The sequence below is a fragment of the Falco punctatus genome (genome assembly GCF_963210335.1).
Source record: "Falco punctatus genome assembly, chromosome: 5".
NCBI lineage: Eukaryota > Metazoa > Chordata > Aves > Falconiformes > Falconidae > Falco > Falco punctatus.
The window spans coordinates 40,866,487-40,887,235 of record NC_137584.1 but is presented as its reverse complement, the minus strand read 5'-3'; the positions used below and the strand labels follow the sequence as shown (position 1 = coordinate 40,887,235).

Genomic DNA, 20,749 nt, shown 5'->3' with positions numbered 1-20,749 from the left:
GCAGCACCAAAATCAGTACTATTAAAATGGTGTTTTCCTATAGCTAAGGAGATGGTGGAGACTAGCTAAAGTCAAAACATTCATTATCAGAGCAGAAAAAAAGGAATGGGGATACCTCAGGTATTTGTAATATCCCACTTTATAATTACTGGGATGAGACAGAAGGACATTTCTGGGGCTGTGCTGTTCAGTCCCCAGTTAGTCCATGCCATTTTTGAGGATCAAGTGCCAGCCTGAGAGGAATCCACACCCTGAGTTTTAAAGGCACAAAGATACCTACACCACCCTTGGTTTCACTCTGCAGTCAGGTGCCTACACTTCTTTAAGGGCATAAGTGTCTGCCAGCCACCACTTTTCAGACTTCTGGTGTCATCTGTATTTTTCCAATGCTTGCCTCTTGCTTCTGCTTTCTAGCTGCCCAGACTTGTTCTTCATTATTTTTCTTTCCTTCACACTTTTCTTGGAGTTGTTTGGTTTTTTGTTTTTTTTTTTTTTTTTTTGTCCTGAAATGACCTTGGTGACTTCTGGGTCCTGTGAGAAAGGCTGACCCACAGCTTGGCTCACACAATTGACAGCTGTAAAACAACTTTATTTAGTGGCTTAAATCCTGGCAGCCTCTGACCTGGGGACCAGCTGTAGCTTGACTGTGCCCTGTGCAGGGAGTGGGAGCCCCTTGCCCTGTGCAGTGGAAAGCTGATGTGCCACCAGCCAGGCTGTGCTGGGGGAGCCATAGAGAGAGCAGACGGGGCACTGAAGCCAGAGCACCCTTTCTGCAGCACTGTGGCGTCTCGCCACAGGATGATTTATATGTGTCTAAATGATGGTAATGAGTCCAGCTGCAGGTGCATCCCTCCCTTAGCTTGCAAAGGTGACAATTGCTAAGTCTGGTTTGGAAAGAGATGAGCTCTGATCAGCTGAAAGGGGCAGTGAATAATCCTCATCTGTGTGGCTTTGTAACTAAGCTGTGAGTCACTCTAATGAGCAATACCAAAAGCACTGACCTGCCCATCTCATGCTTTTTCTCTTCAGACTGCAAGTTAACCTGCAGCCTTGGTGTGCCTCAGGGCCACCTTTTGTCATCCCAGGAGACCTTGGGACAGTGGGTTTAATGCAAACCTTACTAATGGAAGAAATGCACTTGTACTATGTACATATGCCCAGACACTCAGTGTGAGTAATTAGGAAGCTTTGCATGGTTTTTCTGTATCTGGCATTTCCCTCTAAAGCTGCAGAATTGTTTTTTTGTTTGAATAACCCTTTCTTAGCCCTCACCATCAGGATTTCAGTTGCAGATCAGTATTGGCTTGTGCACACAAACCTGGTGAGCTAGAGCTGGTTGGGCTGGTGTGCAGCAACTGGGCAGAGAAGCACATGGGATTTTCTCTTTGGGAAGTTCATGTTCCTGGGGACAGCATGAAGTACACCAGCCCCCTCTGCCCTCCCTGCTCTCCACTGTGCCTACACTGAAGGGCAGGACAGTGCCCATCTTACCACTTCAAAGGGCGCTCTGCAACCTTCCATTCCCCTGTGTATGAAGTCTTCAATGTCCTCACTTGCCTTTCAGCTCCACCTGTGGTATTGTTGTCTCGGGGATTCTGAAAGCTATTTGCCTCTGGTTTGAATGCAAAGCATGGGCTGGCTTGACTGCATGCAGAAAACTGCACCACTGGATGTTTTCAGCAGCATCCCCTGGGTGCATGGCACTATTTAAAGTGAAAGCACTTTGATTTGGAAAAGGCGAGGATGAAGGTGAAGGCTAATAATGGAAGTTTATAAACACAGCTGACATTCTAGCACTCCGTGTCTTTCATGCCATTGTTCATTTACTCTCCTGGTGCTCTCTTCTCTTCTAATGCTGTTTTTTTCTCCCACCATGAGCATAGTGCTGCTGAGAGTAGCTGGGGTAGCTGAGTCTGATCTGTTTACATGCTTACGGGTATAGTGTGAGCTGTTATTTTAACCCTGCAAGTGAAATGATCCATGAAACCTCCATGGTGAACAGTGCTAAGGGACAGACTTTCATAATCTGTGGGTTATACTGAAAACAGGTTCAGGTGTTAAGAACTTCAAGCTCTTATAGCTCACAGCTATTTAAAAAAGCCCCCTCTTATAGTTAAGAGCTTTTAATAGACACTCATCCACCCTCCTATGTAGGTGGGTGGTGTTGGCACAGCAGTGGGACGCCTGACTTTAGCCCTGGTCTGGGCTTCTCAGCTGGGCTCCCTGCCCTGTCAGCTGCAGGACATGGGCAGCTCTGAGGGCAGTGCATCCTAGGTTAGGAGAAAAGTCTAATGCAGAAAGGGAAAACTGGGGAATTGTTCCCCTCCTCTGTTACCTGCTCGGGCTTCCCATGTAGTTGGCTTGGCTGGACACAAGCCCTTCAGACAGCAAAACCTATGTGAGGGGAATGTGACTTGTGCTGAACCTCTCTCAAAGCCTGTGGCAGGTAAGGTGGACAACGAGATCCTAGTCCTGTCCCACAGACTAGAAACTGGTCTACCCCTCCTCTTCTGTCTCTGAAACTTTTCTGTCCCTCCTGCTTCTGCTTTGCAGTGTGGAAGTCCATCTGGAAGGTATGCAACAGTGTGCACACAAAGCTAGCTGGTTTCACCCGAAGCCTCATGTATTTGTAAAGCTGATCTTCCCCAACGCAGCTCACTCACTGCCCTTCAGGTCCCCAGGGGTTTCCTACCTTGCAAGAACAGGGGGAACTCCTCTGTCCCAAAATCCTCATCAAAAAGCACTTGCTCAGAGGTAGCAGGAGGCAAACAGTGTGAGTTCTGCAGCTGAACTCATATTAGAGGAATTATTTCAAGTAGTCTGTACATTCTTTCTACTTAAAATTTATTATTAACAGCCTGAGAGGGAGAAAAATAATTCATTAAACAATCAGCAAAGCATTCATAAGACATTATTGAGATCAAGTCTCGGGAAAACACATGAGGCTTCACAAATATATTAAGTTTTATCTACCCAGTTAAGTCATTTTACATGGGAAAGTGAAACTTAATCCAACTGCTCTGCCTCTGTAGCTGCTGCCCAAGGGGAAACGAATTCAGATCCACCATAATCTGAGTAATAGGTTCAACACCAGCTCCCTCTTATCAGAGGGAAAGGAGCAGTTTCATCTCAGTTTCTGCAGTCTGCCCCATGCTTATCTATTCCCTGGTGGCCAGATATCAGAGCAGACCTGTTAAGAGGAGCGCCCTTCCAGGATATGGAAAGCAAAATGCCTTGCCATGAGACTGTTCTCCCTTCCTCCTCGCTACAGGCGGTTTGTGCGTGCTTTCTTTCCCAGAGGAGAGCTGCCTGGACCCAGGCATGAGAAAAAAGTTGGAAAAAATGGAATTTCTCCCTTAGCCCAAATCTGTATTCTTGCTGTAGTCAGCAATGAGACAGTAAGGCACTGCTTGGTCAAACTTGCCCCTTGGAAAGCACCCACTCTCTCCCCAATATTGGATACCTGGTATACTTGCCTCCTAACCATGCTACTGCATGGTGGCGTGGTTTGGTTTTGTTGGGAAGCCAAAGCTCACCAACAGCCTCATTTCTCATCCCCATACTTTGCTTTCTGAACCTCTACCATTTGCTTGTGCTGTGCAATGGTGATCCTGTATGGGAAAAGACTTAAAAAAACATCAGAAGGGCATTTCTTGGAGCAGTGGAGTCTTCAAAGGAAAATTCTTGGGAAGCTGGAAGTATGGTGGGAGGGAAAATATAATCTTTCTCTCATTTCAGATGAACTTCTGCCTTCCTAGAAATTCCTGTGAATTGCAAAGCCTTTGATAGTCATGAAACATCAGAGGAGCCTTTATCCTAAGAAAAACCTGTGTGAAAGCAACACTGCTTCTGATCCCACCAGGAGCTGCTGCGCACCCCGTTCCTTCTCCTGTTTGTCACCCCCCTTAGCTGATGCAGTTGATCTGCATGTGTTGGGTGGTCATGGCTGTGCCCTTTACTCTGCTGCGTACGATGATGCTGGAGCAAAAACCCTTACAGGACTTGCCTGCATGGCCAGTGGACCACCCCAGTTGCTCTCCTGCCAGCCAGCCTAGCTGCTCGCCAGAGATGGCTGCACTCTGTGCCCTGGGATGCCTTGCCTACAGCAGAGCGCATGGCACAGCTTGCTTTTATCCCAATCTCCCTTACAGGGTCAACATCAGGTGGAAAGACCATGGTAAGGGGCTTTTCTGGGAGAGCTCTGATGTCACCAGGCATGGGTGGTAGGTTTATAGACAGCCACAAATCACTGTGAATGCAGGTTACTGAAAAGGACAACGAGACCACCACAAGCTGGGACAGCCACTCCTTGGGACAGATACAGCCGGTGTGATGGGGTGGGGAATTTCCTCCCTGTAGCACAACCAGCAACAGCAGATTATCCAGGGGATGCCATAGAAATTGCAAGGGCTGCAGAGTTGGAAAATGACCCCCACAGACCCCTCCTGAAGGGGGGGCAATGATCTACGTGAGAACAGATACAGTCCTCCCACCTCCTGTGTCTTGCTTCCCAGCTGCTTCCAGCAGCACTTCTGGGTGTCCTATCATGAACTCCTTCCGGAAATCTTGCTGGCAGAGAACAGCATCTGATCAAGCAAAGGGGGAGAGAGAAGAACCAAGTGCAGAAGTCCCAAGGGGATGTTTTCCACCTTGGCATTTGTTACCCTGTAAAGACTGATGCATTTATGTCTTGTTCATGCAATGGGAGGGAAGAGGCTGCCAGGGCGGCTGGCCCAGGGCAGAGGGCAGCCCCTGTTCCAGCAGTCTGTGATGGGCCTCTGCCTCCTGCTTCCCTTCCCCAGGCACCAGCCAAGTGGAGAAGCTGCAGCCTAACGGGGCGGGCCATGGCATGGGCACCCCCCAGAGAAAAAGTCTATGAAAGCTGAACAAGCAGCATTGAGGCCCTTGCTAGGAGAAGGCAGAAAGACTGCTGAGGAGCCTTCCTGTCACCACAACCAGACTGCAGGTGAACCACAGTCTGCAGCATGAAGAGCTGCAGGTCTGAAATAGTCATTGTCTAATCATTGCAGTGTCATTGCCAGTTTAGACTTACCTCACCTCTCATAAATGCAGCCTTATTTGTATTTGGCCAGCCCATCTAATTGATTCACACCCAGACATATGTGGTCCACGGTTTTGAGAGCAAATTCAAGGGCTGTCCATGGTTCTCCTTTGTCCTTCACCGTGTCCATTTCTTTGCAGTCCTCAGGCCTCCCATCCTAATTTTCTCCTGCCCCTTCCTGCACCGTGCTGCTTCTCAGGAGCTAGTTTGTCTTTAGCATTGCTCCACCATGCCTCCTGCCTGTAGCTTTTCTCTCCAACAGGTAGCTCAGTTGTTCTGAAACAGGCTGAAGAAATATCAGACTATTTTTGGAGCGATGCGATGTGTTCCATCGTGAAAGTGAAGCTTATGCTTTTTGCTGGAGCAGTGTTGGGAAGTAAATTCCTCTTGATGTGAACACAAGCTTCAACTTGTGAACATGCTATTGGCCCACAGTATACAGGCAGTGACTTTCCACAAGGATAAGCTGAACTAAGGAGTGGGGCAAGTTGAACTTTTTCCTTTTTTTTTTTTTTTAAGCTACCTTGTCTGACTTTCTGCCTTTGAACAAGGATGGTGAGGTCCTGGGCAGGTGTGATACACAGCTGTAAAGGGATGTAGGCAGAGCTGTGAAGCACATCAAGAGCGATCAAAGACCTTAATGACTTTTTTATGAGATATACTTCAGAAGGACAATGTTATGACTGGAATTATATGGACCAAGGTCAGGATATGAAGTTGCAACTGAGGCAGAAGGCTGTAAAATAAAGCAACATCATTGTCCAGTTCTTCACACGACTAATGAAGAATCACTTAATGCTGATCGTCACTGCCAAACAGAAATTTAAGAACAGCTCCTGTTCCCACCCTGCAGTGTTTATCAAGCTGGGGTCCCCTCCAAAATGGACTCACTTGTACAGAGCCAGCAGACATGACTTAGCGTTAGCCAAAGGCCATGCAGAGGAGGAGTGTCAGCTCACATTACTCCCCACCCCTCCTATGGGCAACATGCAATGTTTTTTGACTGAACTGTGTTTGAAACATGGTGCACTGGTTTCAGCTCCATGGACAGAACAGCACAGCTACCTATTTAGATGCAGTGCAGTTACAGCAGTAGAGGAACCTTCACATCATGCTATTCGTTACTGGAAGCTTTACTAAATAAGATCCTTTAAAGTGCATGATAAAAGCATTCAGTATCTGAGACAAGTGTGGCAAGGGGAGAGGGTGGGAAATCATGCTGAAACCTGGCAGTATGACAGGGTGGTTTGGAAGACAGATCCTCTAGAAGAAAGAAAGTAATTCATGAAAGCTTTATTGTAAGTTGAAGAAATGAAGATCTGTGGGCTCACCAGAAACGCTCCAAGTGATCTAATCTGAATGTAAGGCAGAGGAGGCTTTGGCAGCAATAAACAGTAAGCAAGGAGGAAAACCCAACATAATGAAGTCCAATACTTGATTTAAGCCCATCTTCTATCTTTTTCAGAAAAGAGAAATCCAATCAGAACAAAGCTAAGAGGAAGAAAAGTTATATACAGAAGGTAAAATTTAATTGTCTTTCCCCTTTGAACTTTGCAAGAGCTAGCAGTTGAAGAGGTAAGAGTAGCTAACCAGAAAGCATGTATCAGAGAGGCTTTCCTGAGAACCAGTGGGTCCATTGAGTGGCCAGGGTGGAAAAGCAGAACCCTTCAAGGAAAGGTCTTCTAAAGAAGCTGAATGATTTTGGGACATTGGTCTTCACTGCAGACTAAGACAGAGAGAGAGGAGGAGGCAACCCCGTGCTACTATTCTTAAGCAGTAAATATCAAGGAGCTGTTTGCCTTGCGGTAACCAGACAACCCCTCACCATATGACTGCCATCAGCCTCCCTATGGAAAAGTGCACTGCCTTTTCACAAAAACCTCCTATGGGGCTTCTCATTTTGCCCTGAACCTCAAGCAGAGCTCCATTGTCTGATCTCTGTGGTAGTTTTTAGATGTTTTGGAATGGAGTTGTAAGGAAAATGCCATGCCTTTAGCAGATCTCTTTATGAAGACTGCTGGACTTCACACCCGCTGCGGAGCTCTGGGAGGGGGCTGGAAGAGCCCCTTTGCCCATACAAACCTGCATTGCTTTGTCATTCCCAGGCGGTACCTCCAGGACTGGAGATATGGAAAATCACAGAATGACAATTCAGTTGCAAGGAAAAAATGAAGCCCTTTTTCTATATCCCAGTGTGGTCATTTTCCTTCTTCTGCCGTACAGGAAAGAGGTTTCAAAATCATGTGGATCTAATATGCCTTGGCACCCATTGAAGTTGGTGATAAACATCTCTTGACTTCTGTGGGACAGAGTTAAAGCACAGCTGCCACTGAAAGAAAAGCTGGTTGAAGACTGTACCCATCTTGCAACAAGGTTTAAGGGGGTTTGTTCCCTGCTGGAGCAAACGTACATGTTTTCACATATTTTTTACAGGAGAGAGGTATGTATTATTAAAGTGGAGATTTTTTTGATTTGCACCTTTTTCTCTTCAGATGCAACAGTCGTCGTGCATCCATAGAGCCACAGGGATATGTTTCAGCTCTGATGAGAATGGATGCAGGTGATCTTTCCCCTCCCACCTCCCCAAAAAAACTTCATCAGAAATAATCTGGCTGATTTCGAGCGTAGCCAGAATGTGGCAGATGAGGGAAAAGCCCTTCCTTTGCTGAAAATTTCAGTGACTTCATGATTCCAGCTCTAGATTTCAAGGAAATGACCATATCTGGTAGGTGATACTTGGAGGAAATGTGGAGGAAGATAGGCTGGTTGGGTTTTGCCTGTTTTTAAAATCCCTGTATAATATCCATCATGTACATGCTTCATAATCCTGTAGTAAATAGCTATAAATTTCCCATTTCACAAAGTTAAATGCCCACATGCTCACTTGCACACAGAAAAATTGATCCAGGTGCAGCCTGAGGAGTTTAGAAAGGTCATTTTCAAGACTGGAGAAACATTGAGGGTGTTGCTGTTAATCGAAGAAGGGATATTTAACATCTTTCTGACAATAAACAATGCAAATAACATTAGTTCCACTGCCATTCCTCCGGCCTAGGAGTGCTGTTAAGACAGTTCTTGTACTTAATATAAATATTACCCACTGCAGTGTCCTCTGTTGTCCTGGCTGGGTTGTGCAATATTTAGTGGCACAAAATTTCCACCAGTGCTAGGGATCACACCACCACTGCAGGTGGTGTCTTCTTTGCACTCACGCTTTTTGCCCCCGAAGCCAGCTGCAATGACTGCAGGCAGGCAGTCCCAACTTCTCGTTCCTCTTCCCTGTCTCTGCTTGTCTTTCTGAGCAAGACCTGCAGTCTCTGGATATATCTCCCTCCCGACTGTCCTTTAAAATCAACAAACATCCCCACCTTCCCCAACCCTGTTTTCCTTCTCTGAATGCTTAAAGACGTGGGAACTCGGAACTGCTGGTGGGATTTCAAAAACCCAGCCCAAGCTCAAGTGCCAGATTTGGGCTAAGCAGCTGCTGTGTACTGTCAGATCTACACACTACAATGATTTGCACAGCCCATTGCTGAACCAGCTAGGGCCATTTGTTTAAAAAATAAAGAGACAGATAAATTCAACTCTTCCCCTTCTCCTAGCAAGCTGATATCATGTGTCTCTTAAAAATGGCTTGCTCCAGAATGCATTAGAGCTAAATTATCATCTATGTTTGTCACAGGGATTGCTAATGTGTAATGAGATTTTAGAGTTAATGTTTTGTACAAAGCACTTAGCGGAGCTGGGATGAAATTGGTTCAGGATTCTGATGTGGTGTTTTAATTAAAGATATTTTCCAATCAGGGCCGAGCAAACGACTTGTCAGAAGATTTTGTACCCATCAGCCAATATAGCAGTGCAATGCTGGTCTCGCTTTCTGCTTTGGGGTTTTCTTCAGGGAACCAGAGGGGAGCACATCTCCAAATCTCATGCAGAAGAACCTTTCTTAGCTGCAACCCTTGCAGGAGAAGAAACATGTATTTGGTGCTCTGAAACTTTCACCTGGATGTCAATGGTCTGACTCATTGCAGCATGATGCTGGCCTTATACTGCTCTGATGTTGTTGAACTTGCAGCTGCAGGTTGGTGCAATATGCGCACACAGACTGAAAGTAATGGGAAGCCAGGTCCTATGAGGCAAGTCCCGAGTCCTTGTCTGCCATAGCAGGGTCCTGAGCTCTGACTGCAGCTCCTCTTCCCTCTCCTGCTCTGCTGTTGGGCACCAGAGCCAGGGACAAGGCAGGAAAATGGGTGATGTAGATCCAAGAAACAAGAGAGGAAAGATTTCCAAAAAGTGTAACTGGTAAAACCAGCATGATGGTGACTGAGTTGTCTCTTGCTTAAACAAACAGGCTTTGGAGATACGATTGAATGCGAACATCAAATATGCGTTAATAGGCACAGCTTTTATTAGTTGCTGCTCAGTAAGAGTCATTATTGCCAAACTAACACATTGATTTTTTAGCTATCTCTGGTCCATGCAGGGAACTTCAGCCACCATCAGGTCTTAAGCTGGGACATCTGCTTAAAACAAAATCACAAAGCTATAACCAAGCATGAAGTGCAGCACGCAGGGCTGATTTCAAGCATGGTCATGCAAGCCTTGGGCAGAAAAGCAGCCGCCGTCCTCATCATTTTACTTTGCTCATCCTACAGCCATGAGAAGCATGGTAGAGCTGCTGGGAAGGGACAAGAGGGAGGGGTTGCCGTTCCCGGTGCTCCTCTCTTAACATTCTTCCCCCTTTCCCTCCCGCCTCTCCATCCATCAGAGCTGTGACTAAGGCACCCCTCTGACACCCACCCCCTGTTTTTTGCTTCACTTCCACCTCCCCAGGCAAGGAAGGACACTGGCCCTGCAGCCTTGGAAACCCCTCTGGAAGGTGAGTCAGCTCCACAGATGCAAAACAGCACTGCTGGAGATCCAGCCAGCATGGATGTGCAGCTGCAGCGTGGCAGCATCATTAACTTGGACAATAAGGCTGAGCCATAGCAAACCACCCTGGATTTGTATAGTTCTGTGTTTGTTTTTGCAGTATTTCTGGCATAAACCCCTTTTGAGGCACATAGTTGTGAACCTTTCAGTAATATGCCTTGTATACAATAATAGAAACAAATCCTTCTTTATATGCTCGTGATTTCAAATACATTTGGTTTGGTTTTTTGTTTGTTTTTCTAAGAAGAGCAAGGAGAAAGCTTTCATTTTATAGACAGTTTTGATGTCTTAATGTATGTGTATAGGTCTTTTCTTGTATTTTTCTTTTTCAGGTTTGTCTGTCTACAGGTTCCATGACTGTTTGGAAGCAGATGAACAGTAAGTAAGGGTTTTAATCCTAGAAGTAAATTGTAACATAATCTGTTAATGTGGAAACTCTCTAGCTCAGTACGGAAATTAATCTGAGATGTGTAAAAAGGTGCTACTGACTAGAATAGAGAGGTGAAGGTGAATTTTGCAGAAATAAATCTCACATTTACACTTCTATGGTGTAATAGATACATGAATATGCTGGATATTGTAACATCTTCTATGCATAAACCTCATCTGACATCACAGGATCTCAGGAAATTACAAAGACTGAAGGAGAAGTTGCCTATTCAGGTCAGCCCCTCAGTGAAATAGCATCCTACTCCATAAAACATAATACACACTGCAACTTCATTGTACATCTCCTGTCCAGTTGTGTGGGTGCTTTATCTGAAAGAGCATTGACATACCACTTAATGAGGGGTGTTGACCTTTCTAGAGACAGTGAGGTATAAACATGCATGGGGCATCTTTTGCTGCCAACCCCCAATATTCCAAAATCATGAGTCAGATCTCCCCAACTTGCAAATTATAAGAGTCGCTGAAAAATATGTTCATGAAAACACCAAACAAATGTGTTGGTGTTCTCTGCTATGCATTTTATTGAGTCTCTGGTTTTGAGCCCTCAGAGGTCATTCAGGTTAAAATTTCAGCCTTTTGTTCTCTGTAAGTGATACCAAATTCTGCTGACATTCTTATCCATTCAATTACAGGACTCAGTTACAGAAACTGGGGAATTACAGTGAACTCTGAGGGAGGCACCTTCACAGCGCTTCTGAGGCACTTCTCAGCCAACATGTGCTGAACTGTATGAATTAAATTCTGCATGAGGGATTGCTGGGCAAAAAGCATTAGGAGATACAGAGGAGCTGGATTTGTGTCCACAGGGATGGTGCTAAAGCTTCTGAGTTTCCTGCTCACTGCTGCCAGGACACTGAACTGTTGATAGATTTAGGTCCCTGTGATCAGAGATCCCCCATCCACGGGGATTGTGGCGTAGAGAGGAAAAGGAGGTCTGGGTTAGTGGAAAGCTAGGATAGTGAGCCATGGAGGGACCCCCCCCATCCTTGATGTGATTAGCACCTGGGAGGAATGAGTACACCGTGCGGGAACGGAACCCTCCAATGGAGACACTGAGGGAGTATTTACAGGATCTTTTTGGTAATGCAGGTAACGCATGCCAAGCACCCACACCTCCCTCACTCTGGAGGGTGAAAAGGCCAGATTTTACCACACAGCAATGGTACACTGTGGTGCTGAGCAGTGGAGCAGGGGCTTAGGCACGTGTCTCTGTGTTGCAAGCACCACCTTCACCACAGCTTCAGGCACAAGCATTACCAAAACAAATTAAAGTCTTCTGCAGCAGTCACAGCACTAGGGTGATCAGGTTTGGTGCTTGTGAGAGGAATGATTTCACACCAACATGGGGTTTATTTTTTTTTGCCTTTACACTCACACTTTCATCCAGGCTCTGTTACTGAAAGGTCAGTTCTCCTCCTTGTCCTCTGCTGTCTGCTTCTGAGAGACCTGTGCCTGCTCATGTGCCCTTGACACTGCTGGTAGCCCCAGCACAACTGAGGCAGCGGTGGCCGCAGGAAGATCAGTTAAAGCAGCTGGTCCCAGTGGTTGTACCTGTGCTTGGGAGCCAGGCCTTGAGCACAGCCCCCTCCTGCCTGCAGTGGAGTGCCACTGCTTCTTGCAGTGTTGGAGGAGGAAAGGTTGAGAGGGATGCAGCAGAGAAAGCTATGCACAAGAATTGTGCTTCCCTGGCACAGGAGAGGCTGAACACTGCAGTTGTGTGCACACATGGATTTCTGAGGAGGTGGTTTCAGAGAGCTGCTTAAGGTGAGAATTTTAGGCACTTACTGCATTTGAAATATGGACTGAATTTTCGGTGAGAACCTGCCAGGTACTCAGCATTGCTTGAATTTAGGCCATTCCTTAAGCTGTGGGTTAGCCAGTACCATCCATGCTACTGGTTTGTGGCTCTGCCAGACCCATTCAGGCAAGGATGTTCAACCATATGACGTCTTCTGAGCTCCTATATCTTATGACGTTTCTGCTTCCAAGGGCTCACGTCTGCATTTTGACCACTGGTTCAAAGTCTTCATTTGCTGCTTGCTCCTGTAAGGTTATTATTTCCCTCCTCTGCACTAGCTCTTTTATTGCATAAAGCTTTGGTATCTTCATTTTAAGATGTGTCTCTTTCGGCCCCAAAGCCAGGTCTTTTGGACCCTCCAGGTGTCTGGCTTGAATCCTACTAGTGTTGGGGTGCCAGAGCTGTCCTGAAGGTTGCAGGCATCAACTCCTCAGCTCTGCACTGCTTTAGCACATTTGGCTGTGCCCTTTGGCAGCCACCGCTTAGTGCTTTGACACCAGAGTTTTGATACTAAAAGTGGTGTTTCCTGGGAGCATCACTTTGATTCTTCTATCACTGGTACAAGACTTGTTATTCTATAAAGCAATGCATTTTCCAAGCCTCTGTAGCAGAAGTCATCTTGCTCCAGCCATGGATTCATGGGCAGAAGATGCCAGTGGGATGCCCTGGCTGCAGCAGCTGCTCATACCAGTGTGTCTGTTTAGCAAGTACAGATGGAAAATGCTGTTGTTTTCCCCTCATTGATCACTGTCCAAAGCATCTGAGGCTCCAACAGAAGAGCCAGAAGGGAACAAAGTTGCTGTTCGCACAGCTCTGGTACTTCCTATTACATCTCAATTTCTTTAAAAGTTACTTCAGGTTGCGTGGTGTAGCTGTGTTGGCCCCTCATGACAGGCCTGTTCTGGCACAGGGCTGGCTGCAGGGACCTGCAGCAAGCAGCTTGGCTCAGGTGTAGGGACACACAGGTTTCTCCAAGACTAGGGCCCTGTTTGTCCTTTAACTATGCCTTTTCTTCTCCCTTTTCTTTCTTTCGCTGTTGTTGATGCGGGTGGCTGGAGTACCCCGTGCAGTTCTGCTATTTCAGGCAGATAAAGACATCTGTAATTGTCAGTATCTACCAGCCCTGTCCCTCTGCCATTTTTCTTCTGTTATTTTACACAGATATTAAAAGTGGCTCCCTCTCAAGTTTCTGGTGAAATTAATAAGGTCAGCAGAGCCCGTAAATCTGTTTCCCTCTGAAAGTGGAGGAAGACACTATTGGCACAGGAATGCTGCTGGAGAGGCTAAGGAGGACATGATTGCAATTAGGCTGAACAATTACAGCAGCTTCTCCTCATTCCTCCTCTCCTCCCCCAGCAAGGCGCTCATCTACCACCCACACAGCCTTCCCAAAAAAGGGTTTTCTGCAATACTCCGCTTTTCCCAAAAGCAGCAAGTCCATAATGGGGGTTAGCCCTCAGCTTAAGAGACCCTGTCAGTCCCCCGCCACCTCATCAGCTCAGGGCCTCATTGCTTTATTTAGTTGTTTCTTCTGGTAAGGTCATCCTCTCCCCCCTTTTCTGCTTTTGCCCATGGTAAAACATCATTGCCAGGAGCGATATCAAGGTGCCACCTGCTCCGGCAGCAGCTTCAGCTGTGGTGGTTGAAGGTGACATTGCTGTCGGCCACCTCCCCTGGCCCCTCGATCACAGCTTGGCATGCTGGAGCAAGCTGCCGCCCCTCTGGAGACTTGGGAGCGTTGGAGCCTGACCCCACGCCAGGAGCGCGTCTGCGGGGTGGCGGAGGCAGCCGGGTGCAGGGTCGGCTCTCCCGCGGCTGCCAGCTTCTGCGTGAGAGCTGACAGCCTCTCATTTGTGGGCACCTTCCCTTGGAAATTTGCCCCTGAAACCTGGCCCGGCGCTGGCTGCTGCCCTGACAGGTTGCCACAATGGGAACTTGGCCGCTCTCTGCTTAAACAGGCACCGTGGCCCAGCAGACGGCCTCTTCTTTCCAGGGCCTCCGTTTGCACCTGTGCCTGATTGTGTCTGCAGGCAGGAGAGCTGAACAGGAGGATGTGCCTGAACAGCTAGACCATGCTCTCGGAAAGCTGCTTAAATTGCTATTTTGATCTCTATCGCTCCTCAGAAACCTTCTTTTTGTTTAAAGGCAGCTAAGCTTTTGCTAAGTCAGCCCAGCAGGTGTTCCTTGAAGTGACTTTCCTCTTCCCTGCCGGTGACAGGCTTGCTGCTGAGAGCTCACTGCGCAGGATGCCATGGGGGCTGCACCAAAACCTCCTGGTCCCCGCTCTTCTCCTCTTCCACCTGGCTGTGGTTGCCCTGGCACATGCTCTTTTTACAGATGTGGTTATTTTCTTGAGTGCCAAGCTCCTTCTTTGCAAAACCCATAAACTTGCAACTGCTCACGTGGCGAGGCCCAGCCTGGCTGTGCAGCCAGGAGTGGTTTATTATGAGAAATGGTCTGTCGGCTGCTGCAGGCTCGCAGCAACATAAACGTGTTGTCTGCAGGAAAAACAGAGAAGTGAGGGGAGGCAGGGAGAGATTAGCTGTGAGTGGGAGGGTGAAGATATGGGGAGTAGAGGTCAGAGGAAGCGTGGGTTTGAAAACAAGACCAGAATGTAATGCCATTGCTCTGTGATTTTTTTTTAAGTAAAAAGGCAGATAAAACTGGCAGGTTTTAACATGGGCAAGTGTCCAGAAACTCCTTCCAGTGCTAGTAACTTATCCTTATCAGTTCTGCCACCCAGCTCCCATCACCACTGCTCATCAGGGCATCAGGAGAGTGCTGTGGTGGCACTGGGTTGCTTGTTTCTCAGCTGTCAGATCACAAATAGAGGTTGCTATTTTTCGAGACTTGGAGTAAATTGGAGAAAAATCAGTGGGTCCTCATCTGGCTGCTGACCAAATCAAAGCCTCAGTTCAGTGTGGGAAGCCTCAGAGAGGATTTTAAGTACTGAATATTTGTCACTGACTTCGCAGGCTCCATTGCTCTTACCCCTAATCTTCCTCACTTGCTCATGCTGTGCATGTAGAGGCAGGGAGGGATGATAATGGACTTGCAGTTGTACTTGCTGTTCCCGTAACAAACGGCAGGATCCTCACATAAATTGTTTGAACATGTAACACTGCTCTTATTTCTTAACGATAAGGGCTTAGGAGCTGCCCTTTTCCAAAATGAAAGAAATGAACCAAATGTTATCTCTTTGTTTTAAAAATGATCCCTGCAACTACAACAACAAAAAGTCATTATGATGATCCTTAAAGGTCTTACAAGTTTTATGGGAGAGGTTTTCCACTCACCAAGTCTGGCTTCACTCCCGTTCCCTCTCCCTCTTCCCAACCCATGTGGCTCAAGCTTTCTAGGGCAGCTCGAGCTTCTAGATAAAGCTGAGCTGAACAAGCTTGTGCCAGAGGACATGCCAGAGATCAGAGCTGGAGGGAGAAGTAACTCCTTTGGATACTGTGTCTAAAGCCAGGTGCTCTAGAACTTGCCCCAGTCCCAAGTGTATCCATCATCAATTATATATACCTATACTCAGTGTTTACACAGGTTTCTTGTTTATCATGAAACATTTACTTCAAGGCTTTGCATCTGCTGTTAAGCCCAACAGTAGTGTCTATTGCTTATACTGAAGAAATAAAATTTCATCATAAGCTTTTGGTGCTATGGCACAGATCTATTAGGTGGCTGGAGCTGGGCTCGTGCCAAGCCGCAGCAAGCTGCCTGCTGACTCTTGCTTGGACAAGGGAACACAGTAGTGGTATGTTTGAACTTGAAAATTTCTGAGTGTAAAGAAACAGACCCCTCCTTTTTCATGCATTTAATAGTTCTATGTTTCTGGAGGTGGTAGGGAAAGTTTAAAAAAATCGGTTAGAGGAGCATATACAGACACACACATGTACGCACACACACATACGTATAGGTTTGCACTGATGAGTCTTGGGTGAAAAATGTGATGATGTGAAGTCACTTTTCTGCCACCCCAAGAAAAATCTTGAACCCTTGGAGCTGTTTTCACGATCTCTGGAACAGAAGGCCTGGAAACTTAACCCATTTGATTTCTGTATAGCCCTGCTAACTTAAACATCCTTATGTAGGTTAATGCACGCACCCATTAACTTTCCCACTGTCAACTGCTGTCAGTGTAGCTGCTTAACACCCTGCTGGGAAGGAGATGGATGGGCTCCTCCAGATGCCATCTTGATGCTGCTTTTTTTAGCTCAGCCCTGGGGGATGGAGATCCTAGATGGCTCTCCTGGAGCTGCGTGCAGCCCTGCAAAGCAGTCTGGAGACACACTCTCTCACCCTAAATTTCCAATTTAACAGCATCCCATGCTATTCTTAGGTATATTAAGTGGAAATAATATCTTTCCCAAAGTAGATAAGCATAACTGCCTTGCAGGTGGGGAAAAAGAGCTGCTGAGAGCTTCAGTGATATGGGCTGAGCCAGCTGCAGAAGTGTGAATTGCCCCCCCAGGTATAAGAGCTGTCACTCAGCCCTCTGCCCAATCCACTAGACAGTGGCTGAAATCTGGAGTGGGTGTGGGGGAGGTGTTAGGAGTGGAGGGGGAGACAAGGGAAAAAGAAAGAGGGTGATGCATGAATGAAAAGAACGAGGCATGTGAAGGCAAAGTCCTCATCTCTCTCCAGAGGCCTCATGAGCAAACTGAATGGCTACTAATAAGAGCAACTTCCTTCAGCACATTCTGTACTGGGTATTTAGCCTGGCTGTGTCTTAGCAATGTGTTTCCCTGCACAAGATTGTAAGGAGGTGGTCAGCATCAGTATGCTGCGTATAGTAGAAAGCAGGTGGATTTACTTAGCTTTTTGGGTGGCAAAAAGTGGGAGCATGTTGTATTGTCCAGGCAGGAGTTAATATTAATGTAGTTTTCACTGTCTTCCTTTGCATGTATCACAAAATCAGTCTGTGCGAGGAGGAGCAGGGGGAGGAGGAGGGAGAGAGAGATATGTCTAGAGCCAGTGCAGACGGGAGGCATGGCTGAGTAGTGAAGAGTGAAAAATGCTGACCAGGCTTAGGCCACACACAGAGGGCTGGCTGCCCTTCCTGACCCTCCCTAGCCGTGGAGAAAGACAGACCTCAACAGGGCTGCAGCTGGAATGGAGCATGCTCTTTTCTGCTCACATCCATATGGGGGTACTGTGAAACTGTGGGGTCGGTGCCATCTTCCAGAAGAAATCTCCTGTTCACAGGAGGAGAAGTGGGTTTTGTTTGGCCCTGTATATAGTTGCTGGGAGTGTTGTGTTCCCTCTGCGGAGTTAGAAAGTTGGGTGGAAAGTCTTCCAGCTGCTGGACACCCACTGCTGGAGTAGCTGCACCTCCCCTGCTCAAGAAACCAGCCTGTCTTGGGGGTCCAACCCATGGGTGGAGACAGGCTGTCGTGGGCTGAAAATGATTCCAAAGCCTAAGCAACTTCTGCTGTGCTGAGGTATTACTGCTTTGCACAATTCATTTTTGAGCTCTTATTGACAATTACCCTGAATTAAAATGAATATGCTGCTGGCTGCACATGATGATGGGTGAGAGGAAGGCAGAGAGATGCTGTGTCCTGACCCAGACATCACTCCTGCTGCTTAACCTGGGTCTGCAGCAAGGAGAGGGGACAGCAGCACTGCCCACCAGTGCTGCTCTGGACATCTTCAGGGTCTTAGCTGCTGCCCTATACCTAGCCCCTGTGCAGCCCAGAAGAGGACTTGATGTCCATAGGGACATCCACCCATGCTGGCCAGAGCAGACAAGGTGGCTTCTCAGTGTGCTCAGTTTGGATCTGAAGTCTTCAAAACAGCTGCAGCAGGGTGGAGGACCTGGCTGTGCTGGCCTGGCCCTGGGGTGGTGCTGGGCTGCTGAGCCTTATTGTCATGCACGCTGCAGCCCCAGCTGTGCCCTGGGCCTGGCCAGTTCTCACAGGCAGATGGCATGGGGCGGAGGCGGGGGACAGAAGTCCAGTGGGTCTGCCTGAGGGGGCCTCTCTCGCCTGGGCTGACTCACTGGGCTCCACGCTGGATGTCTGGCAGGGAGCCTGCTGCCGTTTAGGAGAGAGGTAGTCATCCTCACGTGCCCGCATCTCTCCGGTGTTTGCACAACCACCTCATCCCCAGGCTGGGGGAGGTGAAGGCTGGACAAATGTGCCTGGACAGAGCTGTGGCATCCTGAGCTCAGGGCTGTGCTCCCAGGGGAGCTGCTCCATACCGTACTATTTAGGCACTTTCCATTGCCTAATTGGAGTTGCCAGGGATCGTGTGTGTCATCCAGCAGTGCATGAAGCGATGTGACGACAACTGTCACTTGTCTCTGGTATTCCCTCTTCTCCCTGAAAGAAGTCTGGACAGAAGAGTACCTGGGTTTGTCATCCCACAGAACAGCACGTGCCAACATGTGTGCGCACACCCTTGATGGCACATGCTTAGAGGAGACACGGTCAGAGCTGTGCCCCTTGCGTGCAGACCGGCAGCAGCCCCTCTCTGCGGGCAGAGCTCGGGCTTGGAGGCAGCTCCAGCTTCATCCTGTTCCCCTGTGCTCTGCAGCCGGTGAGAATGAACACAGGGCGTGTGAGAACACCCAGCACAGGCCAGCATTTATTTGGTTTGCATGGTGGATTTTCCTGTTTTCCGAGAGCGGGAATGCTGCTTGCTTGTCTGCCTCCCCTAGCACAGCTGCACCTCTCTGTCCCAGCCTCAGCTGCCACAGCTTAGCTCTGCTTCAAAACACATTCTTGTGCTGGGTGCAGTGCCTCTGCACTCTCGGATGGAGATTGGCTTTTAGCTGCCTCTGCCTGCATGGCATCTGCTTCCCTTTGCCTTTTTAATCCTCTGCATTTTCTGTAACCTAAAATAAACCAGTAACAAATCTGGGATGCACTTCTCCAGCCAAGGGGACAAATCTGGGGCTGTGGTGGTTTGCACCTACTGTAATTTCTGCAACGGTCCCTCTTCCTTTTTCTTTTATCTTTTTTCTTTTCATTACACAGAAGAATTGTGAGAAATGTATTCTTATGTCAGTAACATTCAATAGCTAAAAGAAAAACTGCCAGAGAACCTTAAAAGTCTGACATATTATCATTCAGAGGAGAATTTTCAGTAGAATTATGCTGGAATTTTTCCAATAAATAAATTCTGCAGACTTTAAGGGAGAGCTTTTAGATTAATGGAAATATTACTTAAATTAAAATTCGTCCCATTAAGCCATCAATTCCATTGTCATTGCAGCATTATGTGTTTAATGTTAATGACACGCACAAATAAAAAGGAAGAAACCTATTTGTTTTATTGTGCCAAAAGCTATGTATGGTCTGTTATGGGAAGTTAAATACAAGCTGGAGTGGGCACAAGGCAAGATCAACAGAGACATGGTTAAAATGCACTTGCAGAAGGTATATTGCGAGGTACCGTGTACGGAAATGCAAAGAAGTATGTTTGGGATTGTGTTTTCAATGAACTGATTTTTTTTTTTTTTTTTTTTTTGCTTGATCTCTTAGTGACTTCAGGAGAAGGCCTTCTGCAGCTAACAAGCTCTGTCCCTTTGCATTTGGACTCTCACAGAGAGGAAAGTGGATCTTAGACTCCAGCTGGGACAGGTCCCAGGCTCGCTCTTCTTGCACCAAGGAAACAGTGGGCAGCTTGGAGGGGAGCTGGCAAATTCAAACCCTGTCTTGAGCTCTCTCACTTCCAACATGAGCTCTTGCAAGACTAGGTTTCATGGCACCTGCATCAGGACCTTCTGCTTCCAACCAGGCTGGACAGCTTCAGGGACAGTGCTCTGAGCCTTCTGGAGCCTCCACTTCGAGGGACAAGTGAGTAAGCAAAGGGAAAGAGCTGTCTTCTGTGTCGTCTGCCTTTTGGTATGATTTATGCTAGACTAGAAGTGGGGAAGGCAGCAGAGAAGATTTCTGTGTTTTCTGGTGTGTCCCTTGTCAGCAGGTGACAGGGTTCTTGCCTGGGATGGGTGGGAGCTTGACTGATCTCCCACTATAGGGGTGTTTGTTTTGCGCCACCCACCGTGGTGCAGGTGTGTGTTCTTGGGGGACATCCCAAGTGTGGGGTCTGCTTCTGGTGCCCTGGGGAGGGTGGATGGAAGAAGAAGCCTGGAGAGGCAGTGGGGCTCCAGCAGACATGGACTGTGTCCCTTTTGGAAAGGGTGGCTCCTAGTAGCAGGGCTGCGGGAAGCAAAGACAAATTGGGCTAGCCCATGTGAGAGCTGCTGCATCACAGCCACTGGTGCTGTGTTACATCCTCACCCCAAGAGTCTGCTTGGCCTTCTCATGACAGCTGTTGTGTTGTGGTGACCAGGATCCCTCAAGGCTCTTCCCTATGTTGCTGTGGAGAGCCCAGCTGTCCTTCTGGCATCCAGATGCAGATAACGTCAGGGATTTTCCCTGCATTCTTGTTGGAAAGCAGGTGAGCTGCATAGGAAGGCACAAGAGTCTAGCATTTAAAGCGCCGTTTATAAACACAACCTTCACGAAGTTCAAGTTTAAGGGCTTTACATGGGCTTG

At 47.5% G+C, this 20,749-nt stretch overlaps 1 long non-coding RNA gene across 5 annotated transcripts in view; it reads left to right on the top strand.

Annotated features, from left to right (window-relative positions):
* Positions 1-479: 479 nt before the first annotated feature.
* LOC308065071 overlaps positions 480-20,749 on the top strand; it is a 51,137-nt gene continuing 30,867 nt past the window's right edge. For 4 of the 5 annotated variants that reach the window (XR_013928647.1, XR_013928648.1, XR_013928649.1 and 1 more), the window contains exon 1: positions 480-20,047. This is a non-coding gene — a long non-coding RNA (uncharacterized lncRNA). The remainder of the gene's footprint in view (positions 20,048-20,749) is intronic. The other variant, XR_013928646.1, reaches the window with a different exon arrangement.